Consider the following 12987-nt stretch of genomic DNA (forward strand, 5'->3'; position numbering starts at 1 on the left):
GCTCCAGGGGACCTGGGCCACCCTCCCAGGCCTGGGTGCCTCAGCTACCGGGTGACGGGCATAGGAAGTGCTCTTCGGAGTCCTTTTGTGGGTCATTCCAGAAGGTTCTGTGGGCCTCCCTGGAGGCACCAGAAGGCTGACAGGTGTGGGGGCTTGGCAGGCGGGAGGCGCCCGTCACACAGGGTCTCTGGGAGGAGAGGAAGGAGGAATCTGAGGCCAGGCAAGCTCTTAGGTCCCGGACACTCCCAGACACCTGGATGGATAGGATTGTGACATTTGCTCCCATCCTCCCAGCATGCCCCCATGTCAAGGGCCTCGTCCTGCCCCACAGTTAGCCCAGGATAAATAGCAGGGGGATGGGGAGGCCAGCAAGCATTGCCTCTGTTCTGCTTGACCCTGAGGGGAAAGGAAGGCAGTGTTGCCTAATGGTTTGGGCTTTGCAGCACAGTGATGTGGGTTCGAGGCTCAGGGCTGCGGTTTACCAGCTCTGTGAGCCTGAGCAGATGACCCGAGGCCTCTGGGCCCCAGCGTCCCCCTCTGGAAGGCAGGCCCCACAGCCACCCATCTGACAGTGAGAGTCAGGTCACACCGGGTGGGTGCTCCTCGAGGCCCCAGCACCTCGGGGCCCAGCACACCCGGGAGCAGGTATTATTAGCATCTCTGTTTTGCGGATGGAGAAACTGAGGTTCATGTGACTCATAACTGGCAGAGCTGGGACTAGAACCGCCCCTTCCTGGCTTGCTTTTCTCTGACACCACAGATGGTGCGCGAGAAAACAGGGAAAGGAGAGCAGGGAGAAGGGAATTAGGCGACGGAGCGAGATGCAGGGAGGCAGCGGCACCGTGATCAATTACTTGGGCTATAAATTTCTGCTGTTTTGCAAAGTGAACACACCACCTCGGAGAAGCACCGCTCGCTGGGTCTGCTGGGGAAAAACCAACAGCCAAGCTGCCCGTGGTGGGAACGGAGAGGGAGCGGGATGAGCTCCAGGACAGGCTGGCTCCCAGCAGCTGGCGGGGTGGGCAGAGGTCAAGGGCAAGGAGCAAAGGAGGGGAAGGACCCTGGTGGGGGCGGCCTGGGAGCTCCCTGGGGAGGCAGCTTGCCTCCCCTCCTCCCAGTAGCTTTTCTCCCTCTGCGCCCTTTACTGTGGTAAAGCAGTCCAGGGCAGTCCTGTCTGCAACACGCACACCTGGCCAGACCCTGACCGCTGCCTTCCCAGGTGGTCCTGGGGCTGCTGGGAGGGGCTCCCGGAACTTCAGCTCCTTCATCTGTAAAATGGGGACGAGGACAGCATCCATCTCCAAGAGATGGTGTCCGGGATCAGAAAGATCCAGGATGTAAGCGGCTTAGTCTGGCACACACACGAAGTGTTATTACTAATGTTCGTATTCTATGAAGATAACAGAGGCCGGAAGGGTCTGGAAAGGTAGTTTGGAGATCAATTGAATTATAGGGGGGGGGGGGGGTCAGTCCTCCCTCTGATGGACTGTGGTGGAAAGGGTCGCCCACCGTGGGCATCTAACGGGCTCGACCTGTCTCAGCCTCCCGGCAGGTGGGGGCCTGGAGCCAAGGCCCGGAGGAGGCCGCCCGGGCTCCTAGCCCCACCTGGCGCCTTGTGGTAGCCCATTGAGGAAAAGAGCCTGGGGGTGGGTGAGGCCAGCTCCTCCCTCTGGAACCCAGGTACCCCAGGAAAATGGGGTTCCGGGAACCCCTCCAGGGCCTTCCGCGCCGTGGAATTACAAGGACCACAGCATTGCAGACGCAGCCGTGTGCTCATCTTCTGCTGGGCAGGAGGCAGTTCAGCAGCAAACCCGCCCAGTCCTTGGCATCAAGGAGCTATTTGTCAAGGAGAAAAGCACAAACACCACTCACCCTGAACCCTGGTCTTTGGCTCCCAGACAACAGCCAAAGTAACGGCAGGGGTGGGGGAGGGGGGAGACAGGGTGGAACAAGAAAGCTACAGACTGCAGAAATCACGGAGTTCGGAAAGCTGGGGCAGAGGCGCCAGAGGGCGAGGGGTGAAGCTGTAAATCGGGGTCCTGGAGAAGAGGGGTTCAGGTGGGCACCAGGCTCGGGGCCAGAAGTGTACACTCTCCAGCTGGGGGATCCCAGGCTGAAGGCAGTGGGGAGCTTGCAGGAAACAGAAGATGAATTCCTTTAAAACAAAAACAAGCTCCCTGGATGGGGACAATAAAAATGTCATTTTAGTGAGTTAAATAGCCATGGGTTAATGGCTATTATACCAAACAGCCTCCAAATAAAAGTTCATTTCTTGCTCATGGTACAGGCTGATGGGCTGGTGGGGGTGGGGGAGGGACCAGGGTCCTGCTCCACACAGTCACTCGGGGGTCCAGGCTCCTTCATCTTGTGGCTCCATCATCTTCTAGGGCCTTATCCTCCTCTGCTATAAACTTGTGGAAGGTGAAAGACAGAGCGGAGGATGGCCTGGAAGGAATTTATGGACCAAGCTAGAAGGAGAGGAGGCACATCACTTCAGCTCACAGTCCACTGGCCAGAGCACAGTCATGTGGCCATGCCTACCTGCAAGGGAGGCTGGGAAATGTAGTCCAGCTGCATGCCCAAGGGGAACATAATGAAGCAGGGTTTGATGAAAACATAGCAATCTCTTCCCCAAATGCTATCCTCTTTGAGTGGATGAGCTGTTGCTCACAAAGCACCCGGTGCAGGGCCTGGCCACTGATGTGCGTGCCACAGCTGGTTATCTGTCCTGAAACCCAGGGGCAGCTCGCCTGAGGGTCGTCAGGATCGGTGTCTGAGGCTGTTCCTAGCCCTCCTCCTGAAACTATACATTAAAGTGTGTTGGGGGTGGGGGGTGTGGAGAGAGAGGCGAGACATGGATAGAGATGTATTTGGTCTAGGGAGAGCATCCATAGCTTTCACCAGGTTCTCAAACACTTGAGGCACAACAGCTTAAAGAGAGGGGACCCCTGTCCCATCAAAGCCAGAGCTTGGCTTTGTGCAAAGTCGACTTAGTAAGGCCTGGGTACAGAGTCCCTTGAGCCTTATGGCCCCATTACCCGCAGCAGGAGGTAGAGCGAAGGGTTCCCCAGCCACCACCTCCCCTCCCCCACCAAACACGTCCCAGAGACCCTGAGTCAGGGCAGAGAAGGCCCCAGCTGGTCCACGAGGTCCCAGCCAGCTGCAGAGACCAGGCAGCCACGGGGCCTGAGGTGCTGCCCTCCGAGGCACGAGGTGGAGACCTGAGGCCCAGAGAGGGGCCACGCTGCCCAGGGTCACACAGTGAATCTGGAAAGAGCCAGGGTTCCCTCAGGTTTAAGCAACAGAAGGGGGCTGTTGGCCTTGAGCAGAAAAGGACTCCATCCCGGACGGCGGGGAGAGCAGGGGACGCGCTGTGACCACCCTCGGGGACTGGCCCCCGGGATGAGGAAGGAGAGCCCGTCCTCAGGGACGGGGCAGTGACGCGGCCAGGGCCCAGGCCCACCCCTTGGCGAGGAAGGGCAGCGGCCTCTGGACCGACAGCCCCCCGCCCAGGCGGCAACTTGGGGCAAACTCCCTGTGAGGCAACCGGGGGGCTTCTGCCAGGAATGGGGGGGTGCGGGCCGGCCAGCACAGCAGATGTCCGCCTGGCCCCTGCACCAGGATTGTGCAATCAAAACAAAACAACCAGGCTGGCTTCCTGGAGCCCAGAGCCGCTGCCTAACCGGGAGCCAGCCCAGAGCCCAGCCGCGAGGCCAGGGGAGCAGGCGCTCAGCAAACCTGTGCTCCCAGCTCCTCCGGTTCCCGCAGGGGGGCAGCGAGCAGCCGAGGGGGGGTGGGAGGCAGCGAGCAGCCGAGCAGCTGGGGGGGGGGCGGGGGGGCAGCAAGCAGCCGGGTGGCTCCACACCAGGCTGGGCTCCCGTGGGGCTTGCCAGGCGGGTTAGAGACTTCCCCAGCCGGGGACACAAAGGCCAGCCGGGGGTCTAGGGGAGAACCCGACCTCCCCCCACCCCAGCGGAGGCCACCGGCTGAGAGCGGGTGCTGGAGCTGGAAGGAGCTGGAGACCACAGACAGAGGAGCGCTGGCCTGATGGTCCCCGTGCTCCAGTCAAGCCCTGACCTCAGCGTCGCTGAAGGTGCCTGACCATGTGACTGCAGCCAGAGTCAGGGGGGCTGTCCGCTATTCTGGGCGGGCCGCCGCGGTCACTGGACGGAGCAGAGCCGAGGTGCCCCGAAGGGGCAGAGATTCCACCTGCGACAGCAGAGCCCGCCCTCCGGCCCGCCCTTGGGGTCTGGGCTTGTCTAGCCGACCCCACAGCGCATCACCGATTCCTTGCAATAAATCTCAACACAGATCTACTGATTCTACTTCCCGGGGCTGAAGCTTGACTGAGGCAGAGGGGAAGGGAGGGGAGGGGAGGAGAGGGTCCCATTTCACAGAGGGGGAGACTGAGGAACGGGAGGTTAACGTCTTACCAAGGCCCCACAGCCGGCAGGTGGCAGGTGAGCCCTCTGGTCCAGCCCCCTCTCACCCACCGCCGAGCCCAGGGCGCTGTCCTCCTGCAGGCTTCAGGACAAACCTCCCCAGGAGGCCCCCCGCCCTTGGCATCATCTAAAACCCAGTCAAGAGGATTCTCTGTCTTCTTCACATGCCCTGCCCCACCCCTCTCCGCTCTCACACGATGCTGCTGGGTCTTTGGGGCTCCCCTGCCCCCCATTACCAAAGCAGTAAACACTCCTGATGAAAAGTTCGGGAAGCACAGAGACCTCACGCTGTGGTGTAATTGATCTGTTCCCATCCCCACCCACGGGTCCCCTCCAGCCGCCAGGCCCACAGTCCCCCGCTGGGCTGCTTCTGGGGGGTGAGGCCCGGCCCAGAGCAGGGACGGGGCGTGCCTCTGCCACCCAGCTCGGCTTTGCAGATCTTGGGTGGCTTGTTAACAGGCCCGGTGACATCCATCACGGCTGTCATCTGGGGGCATCTGCTGCGTGCTGGAGCCAGGCCCAGCGTGTACGCCCCCTCGTCCTCCCAGCCCGCCCAGATGTACTGTCATCACCATCCCCCCCCCCTTTCCAAATGAGGAAACTGAGGCTCAGGGGTGCTGGGCCATTTCTCCGAGGCTCAGTCCTCGGCTTGTCAGCAGCCCTCTTCTCATCGAGAGGCATTCCCAGGCCCCTCGTTACTTCTCCGCCCAAGACTCCCCAACGCCACGCTGAGCAAGGTCCACTCACTCCATAGAACATGGGGACGGCTCTTCACCGGCACAGCGCAGGCACACCCTGAGGCTAAGCAGCATTTAACCTAAACTGTGGTCCCAGAGAGTCCCACAAACCTGCTTTGCTCAACGCAAGGGACGTGGGATTCACCGAGTCTGGCGGTTTCCATGGAGCCCAGATTGTGCAAAACAACATTCGTCTCTCCCCGGGGTGCAGGGACCACAGGCTGGGGAGGGCGCCCCCGGTCCCCCGAGAAGGCGCCGGGGAGAGCACACGTGGAGCAGGGAGGCCCCTCACCACCAGCCGCCAGCATCAGAGACATCTGGGTCCACGGACAGTCCCACGGGTGGCACGGGCCCTCGGGGACTGCCACGCTTTCCGGGCACTTCCCCGGCCAGGAGAACGGGCTTCCCGGCGGCACGCAGGCCCTGCCCTCCCCAGGCCTGGCTGCAGCCGCTCTGCCCAGCGCCCCGATCTCCAAGCCTTCTAGGTCCGGGAGATGCCAAGGAGAAAGAATTTCACTGTCGAGCAGGGAATTTATCAAAGTCTCCAATGCAATCGTCCATCCATCCATCCATCCATCCATTCATTCATCTTTCCATTCATTCATTCATTCCATGTATTCATCACAAATCCTTTATTAGCATCTTTCTCCTCAGTGCCTAACAATCACCCCCCCTCCCCAAGTCCCCCCAAACCACCGCCCACCCTCCCTACCCCCGATGCACTGGGGCTGGGCTGATGGGATGAAATGAATCACATGTCTACACAACACCTTCCCTGAGCATCACCTTCCCCAGGCAGTAGTATCTGCAGCAGGAACAGCCAGAGCGGACACCGGGCTCTTACCCTGGGCTCAGTACGTTGTACGTTATCCCAGTTGCAATGGCCCTAAGTGATCGGTGCTTTCATTATGATAGTCTTACTGTATTTACTCATTAATTCTTCCAAGTGATTCTTGTTAATATGTTTTTTAATTGATTTTGAGAGAGAGAGGAAGGGAGAGGGATAGAGAGATAGAAACATCGGAGAGAGAGAAATGTCATTGATCGGCTGCCTCCTGCACACACCCCTACCGGGGATTGAGCCAGCAACCCCGGCATGTGCCCTGACCGGGAATCGAACAGGCGACCTCTTGGTTCCTGGGTTGATGCTCAACGGCTGAGCCCCACCAGCAGGGCCCAGGTCATTCTTACTGAGCTCAGATTCCATGCCCCCCTCCATGCTGTGCAGGGGCCTGGCAAGACCCCAGGTCAATAAGGCAGGGCTTGCTCTAAGGAGCGGAAGGGTCTGGTGGCCAGCTCCTGAGATGGGCTGTCGCTGGCCACCCAACAAAAAAGCACATTTCCCAGCTCCCCTTGCAACTTCAGAGCGGCCAAGCGAAGACGGAACTAACCAGTTCTACGTGGACAGCGGCCGTGATGCCACCGACAGGCCTGCTGACCCGGTTAGCGCTGTTCTGAGTCTCTGTTCGTTTCCGGGAAAGCTTGCGTAGCCGGACGTGCACGTGTCCCGCTGCACACGTTAAGAGTTTTGACAAATGCACCCCCTGTGGAACCCACACACTTACCAAGGCAGAGCCTTTCCATCACCCCACAAAGTACCTTTGTGTCTTCCCAACAGTCCTGCACCCCGAAGGCAGCCACCTGCACATCTTTCCCCACCAGCGAGGAGTTCTGCCAGTTCCGGAACTTCATGGGATCACGCAGCTTGTGTTTTCCGTGTCTGGCTTTTTCCGATCAGCAGGATGCCTGTGCGACCCAGCGGTGTCGTGTGCATTGACAGCTGCGCCCAGGCCCCTGGGGGCTGTCCGGAGCGCAGCCACACCGCAACCTGCGTACCCCTTCTCCTGGTGGCGGGCCTTGGGGTTGTCCCGTTTGGGGACATTATAAATAAAGCCGCTACAAACATTCACGTGCGAATCTTTCTGTGCACGTGCGCCCTTACTTCTTTCAAGAAAACATCTGCAAGTGGAAGTGCTGGGTTAGAGGGCAAGCGTGTGCTTTACTTTATAGGAAACTTTCCCCAAAGTTCTTGTAACGTGTTGTGCTCCCTTCAGCCATGTCTGAGCACTCCAGTTGTTGCACAGCCTTCCCAACACGGGGAGTGGCCAGTCACAAAATACATGCATTGGGGAGGGGATAACAAAATAAAATACCTTCATCATGAGGTGCTGCAGTAGCACCTCCTGGGCTTCAGTTTGCATTTCCCAGACAACTGATCTGCTGGGCACTCTCCGTGTGCTCCCTGGCCTCAGGACACATCCTTTTGTGAAGTGTGTGTTCCAGACTTTTCCCTATTTTTATTTTCAACTTTTTTTTTTAATATATTCCATTGATTTTTTTACAGAGAGGAAGGGAGAGGGATAGAGAGTTAGAAACATCGATGAGAGAGAAACATCGACCAGCTGCCTCCTGCACACCCCCACTGGGGATGTGCCCACAACCAAGGCACATGCCCTTGACCGGAATCGAACCCGGGACCCTTCAGTCCGCAGGCCGACCCTCTATCCACTGAGCCAAACCGGGTAGGGCTCAACTTTTATTTTAATCCTCACCCGAGGAGTGAGGATATTTTTCCATTGATTTTTAGAGAAAGTAGAAGGGAGAGAGAGAAAGAGAGAGGAACATCCATGTGACAGAGACACATTGATTGGTTGCCTCCCATACGTGCTGACCAAGGGCAGCGCAGGCACATGCCCTGAACCGGAAATCAAACCCGTGACCCTCCAGTGCGTAGGCCAATGCTCCAACCACTAAGCAGCACTGGCCAGGGCTCTCTTCACTACTTTTTTTTTTTTTTTACAAATAAAGTTTTATTGGAATACTGCCAGCTCATCCCTTTACGTATGTAAGGGTGCTTTCATGTATAGCAGCGGAGCCAGTGGCGTGACAGACTGAATGGCCCACAGAGTTGAAAATATTTACTCTTTGGCCCTTCGCAGAAAATGTTTGCCAGCCCCTGCACCAACCATCGTGGGGATCCTGTGACAGCTGGACACAGGGACTGTGAGTCCCCTCCATGGGGAAATTAATTTCATGTTCAGGAAAAGATAACATAAAGTAAAATAAAATATGTGGTTCTATTAGCAGAAATGCATTCAAAACTCCCAGACCAGAGCCATCAGGATGTTTGTTTTCATATAAAACACAACTGGTTCCGTCTCCCTCTGGCTCCTGCCAGGCATGAAAGATGCTCTCCCCACGTGACATGCCATCCCAGCTCTGAGTCTGAAGCCAGCAACAGGGGCTGTGAGTGTGCCCTTTGCTGGCTCTTGGCTATGGAGCAAGTCATTCGAGCTCTCGGAAATGTATCTTCCTCCTCAGACAGGAGGGCGGGAGGGCCGTGCATGGACTTCAGGGTCTCTACGTCCTTTTCCTGACGGAAGCTCTCTGATTCACCTTTTCACCACTTCTCACCAGGCACGAGCCCTTTGACTACTGAGTTGTAGGCTTATCTCTATAAGCCTTTATGTTTTATAGTATTTTCCCCAAGTTGGTGGTTTCCCTTTTCATTTTCTTAATAGTAAGCAGAACTTCTCCATTTTGATGAAGTCAATTTGTTGATTTTCTGATGGTTAGGGTTGGCTGTGTCCCATCTAAGAAATGTTGGCCTGCTCACAGGTCATGAAGATTTTTTCCTCCCCTATGTTTTCTTCTAACGCTTCATCGTTTTAGTTTTTACCCTTAGATCCATGATCCATCTTGAATGAAATGTGTATAATGTGAAAGGTCAAGATTCATGTTCTCAATATGGACATCCAGTAGTTCCAGCACCATTTGTTCAAAAGACTTCTTTTCCCATTAAAATGCTTTGGCCCCTGTGTCAAAAACCTATGAACTCCCCCCCCTCCCCCCCGCAAATGTGGGCCTACTTCTGGACTCTCTAGTCAGCTATGTTAATCTATGTGGCTTGCCTTGACCTTGAAATTAGGTGATAAGTCCTCCACCTTACAGGAAGTTCTTGTGGCTACCTTAAGTCCCTTGAATTTTCATATAAATAGTAGAATCAGCTTGACATTTGTGTATTTTCAAAAGGCTGCTGGGATTATAACTGGGATCATGCTGAATCTAAGGTCAATCAGGGAGAATTGACCTCTTAACAACATGAGTTTTCTGATCCATGAACGGTTTCTTTCCATTTACCTTAGAACTTTTTAAATTTCGTCCTTTTGTTAGATTTATTGCTAAGTGTTTTTAGGCTTTTGTGCTGTTGTAAGTGGACATTTTTAAAAATTTCATTTTCCCCACTACACACCTGTTAGAATGGCCACAATTCAGAACACGGACAACACCAAATGCTGGCGAGGAGGTGGGGCAACAGGAACTCTCATTCATTGCCGGTGGGAATTCAAAATGGTGCAGCCACTTTGGAACACAGCTCGGTGGTTTCTTACAAAACTGAACATGTTTTTATCATACAATCCAGCAACCGTGATCCTTGGCATTTATCCAGAGGGGCTGAAAAGTTACATTTATGCAAAAGCCTGCGCACAGATGTTTACAGAAGCTTTAGCCATAACTGCCAAAACTTGAAAGCAACCAAGATGTCCTTTAGCAGGTACATGGGTGAACTATGGCACATTCAGACCTTGGAACATTATTCAGTGATAAAAGGAAATGAGCTATCAAACCATGAAAAGATGTGGAAGAAAGTCAAGTTTATATTACTAAGTGGAAGAAGCCAATCTGAAAAGGCTGTATAAAGCATGATTCAAACTATATACTGCTCTGGAAAAAGCAAAACTATGAAGACAGTAAAAAGATCAATAGCTGCCAGGGGTTAGGTGGGAGGGAGGACAGAGAATTTTTAGGGCAATGAAAATACTCTATACGATATTGTAATGGCAGACACATGTCATTATACATGTCTCCAAACCCATAGAACACACAACACCAAGAGTGAACTGTAATGTAAGGCATGAACTTGGAGTGATAATGATGTGTCGATGTAGGTTCATCAATTGCAATAAATGTTCCACTGTGGTGGGGGATTTGATCATGGGGGAAGCTGTGCATGTGTGGGAATAGGGACTACATGGAAAATCTCAATAAATTAAAAGAATTGAAACCAAACAGAGTGTGTTCTCTGGCCATAAGGGGGTCAAAGAAGAAATCAATAACAGAAAAATCTCCCAACACTTGGAAACTAAACAACATGCTTTTTAAATTTGCTATAAATCAAAGAAGTCTCAAAGGAAATTGAAAAAATACATAGATCTGAATGAAAACAAAAATACAACACCTCAAAATTTATGGGATGCAGCTAAAGCAGTGTGGTGAGGGAAATTCGTAACATTAAATGCTTATGTTAGAAAGTTTCAAATCATTCAGCTGATCTCCCATGTTTTAAAAAACTAGATTTTAGAAACAAATTTACGTGAATGAAATATCCCATCTACAAAGTATGGACTTTAAATCCAGTTTTGCTCCAATAACATACTGGTGAAAAAAATTTTTTAATAAAACTAGAAAAAGAAGAGAAAAACAAACAAGGGGGGAAATAATAAATACAAAAGCAAAATTCAACAAATTAAAATCAGAAAAACAATAGAGAAAATCATAGAAACAAAAATCTGGTTCTTTGAAATGGTAACAAGATTGAGAAACCTTTAGCATGAATGGCAAAGAGAGAAAAAAAGAGAAGACACAAATCATCAATATCAGGGATGGAACGGGGAATACTCTACAGACCCTGATGACATCCAAAGGGCAATAAGGGAATATTGTGAACAGCTATACACCGTAGATTTGACAAGTTAGAGGAAATGGACCAGTTCCTTGGAAAGCACAAGCTATCAGAACTCACCCAATCTGAAACAAATCATTTAAATAACACTCTAACTATCGAAGAAATTGAGTTCATAAGAAGAGAAGGGAAGACTTCTAATTCATTGTATGAGAACAGTATTACCCTGATGCCAAAATCAGATAAAGACAGTAACAAAAAAACAAAAAAAGAAAGAAAATAAAAATAAAAGTACAGACCAATATCCCTAATGAACATAGATGCAAAAATCCTTAGCAAAGTATTAGCAAACAAAATTTGGCAATACATAATCAAGAATTATAGATCGTGGTCAAGTGGGGCTTATTCTAGGGATGTAAGACTGGTTCAGTATTTGAAATCAATCAATGTAATTCACCATATAGCAGTCTAAAGAAGAAAAAAATCACATGATCATATGTATCAACACAGAAAAACCATTTGACACAATGCAACACCTAGTCATGAAAAAACTCTAAGAAAACTAGGAGTAGCGGGGAACTCCCTCCACTTGATAAAGAATTCCTAAAAAAAATCTGTAACTAACATGCTTAACAGTGAAATACTACATGTTTCCCCCCTAAGATGGGGGCCAAGGGGAAGGTGCCCACTCTTGACAGTCTACATTTAGCGCTGCAAGTTCTAGCCAGGGCAGTAAGAAAAAGAAATAAAAAACATACAGATCAAAAAGGGAGAAATAATTTTTTTTGTATTTGCAGATTATATGATTATCTATATAGGAAATTCTTAAAAAGGTACAAGAAAAAACAAAAAAAAAACCTCCCAGAACTAATAAGTGAGTTCATTTGGGTCAAAGACACAAAAATCAATTGTATATCTGTATATTAGCAATGAACACATGGAAACACATTTTAAGTATAATACTATTTATAATTGCTCAAAACATAAAATACTTAGGGCGCTAGCCGGTTTGGCTCAGTGGAGAGAGCCTCAGCCCGTGCGCTGAAGGTTCCCAGGTTCAATTCCGGTCAAGGGCATGTACCTCTGTTGCAGGCTCCTCCCTGGCCTGGCCCTGGTCAGGGCACATGCAGGAGGCAAGCAATTGATGTGTTTCTCTCACATTGATATTTCTCTCTGTCTTTCTTTCTCTCTTCCACTCTCCCTAAAAATCAATGGAAAAATATCCTCAGGTTAGGATTAAAATAATAAAAATTAAAATGATAATAATAATAATAAATACTTAGGTATAAATAATAAAACATGTACAGGAGTTGTGTGTTCAAAACTACAAAATACCGGTGAAAGAAATTTAAAAAATAAATGGTGAGAGAATACATACTCATGGATTGGAAGAATCAGCGTAGCAGAAATGTCAGTTCTCCCCCAAGCTGATATCTAAGTTTAAGGCAATTCCTACGAAAATCCAAGCAAGGTATTTTTTAGATCTAGACAAGATCATTCTAAAATGCATACGGAAAACCAAAAGAATCAGAATATCTAAACGAATTAGAAAAAGAATAATAAAGTGCGACTACAGGCGGCGCCACTGCCCCCGCCCCCTTCTCCTCCTAATTTCCGTAAAATATATGGGAATATCTAAAGGACAAGGATCTACATACACATGACACTACAGCATAAAGCGTGTCGGGCAGGCGCACTGGACCGGCCCAGTCGCAAGGATTCTGCATTTTACACAGAGTGTTTCAATATTAACTCTAACGTAACTGAAACGTTAGAGATGCAAGGATGATCTCTTTTAATCCGTTAAGCAACAACAACAACAATAATAATAACAACACGGAGATGTCAGGAAAGGGAGGACAAAGGCACAGCATGCAGAGAGGCGCTTTAACCACAGAGACACAGACTGAGAGTAACCGGATGGATAAAGACACACAGCAAACAGCGAGGCGGGAGGCTGGCGCGTTACCTACACCTCTGAGCCACGAAAGCTCGGCCCCAGGTGTTCTCAGACCCGCCCCCTAACTTCACGCCCGGCTCTGGGCTGCGTCCCGCCCTGGGGAGGCCTGCTGTGAGGCCACAGGAGGTGGGAGGAATGGGGTGCTGGCCCCTGGAGCGGGTGCCG

This window comes from Cnephaeus nilssonii (genome assembly GCF_951640355.1).
Source record: "Cnephaeus nilssonii genome assembly, chromosome: 14".
Classification (NCBI taxonomy): domain Eukaryota; kingdom Metazoa; phylum Chordata; class Mammalia; order Chiroptera; family Vespertilionidae; genus Cnephaeus; species Cnephaeus nilssonii.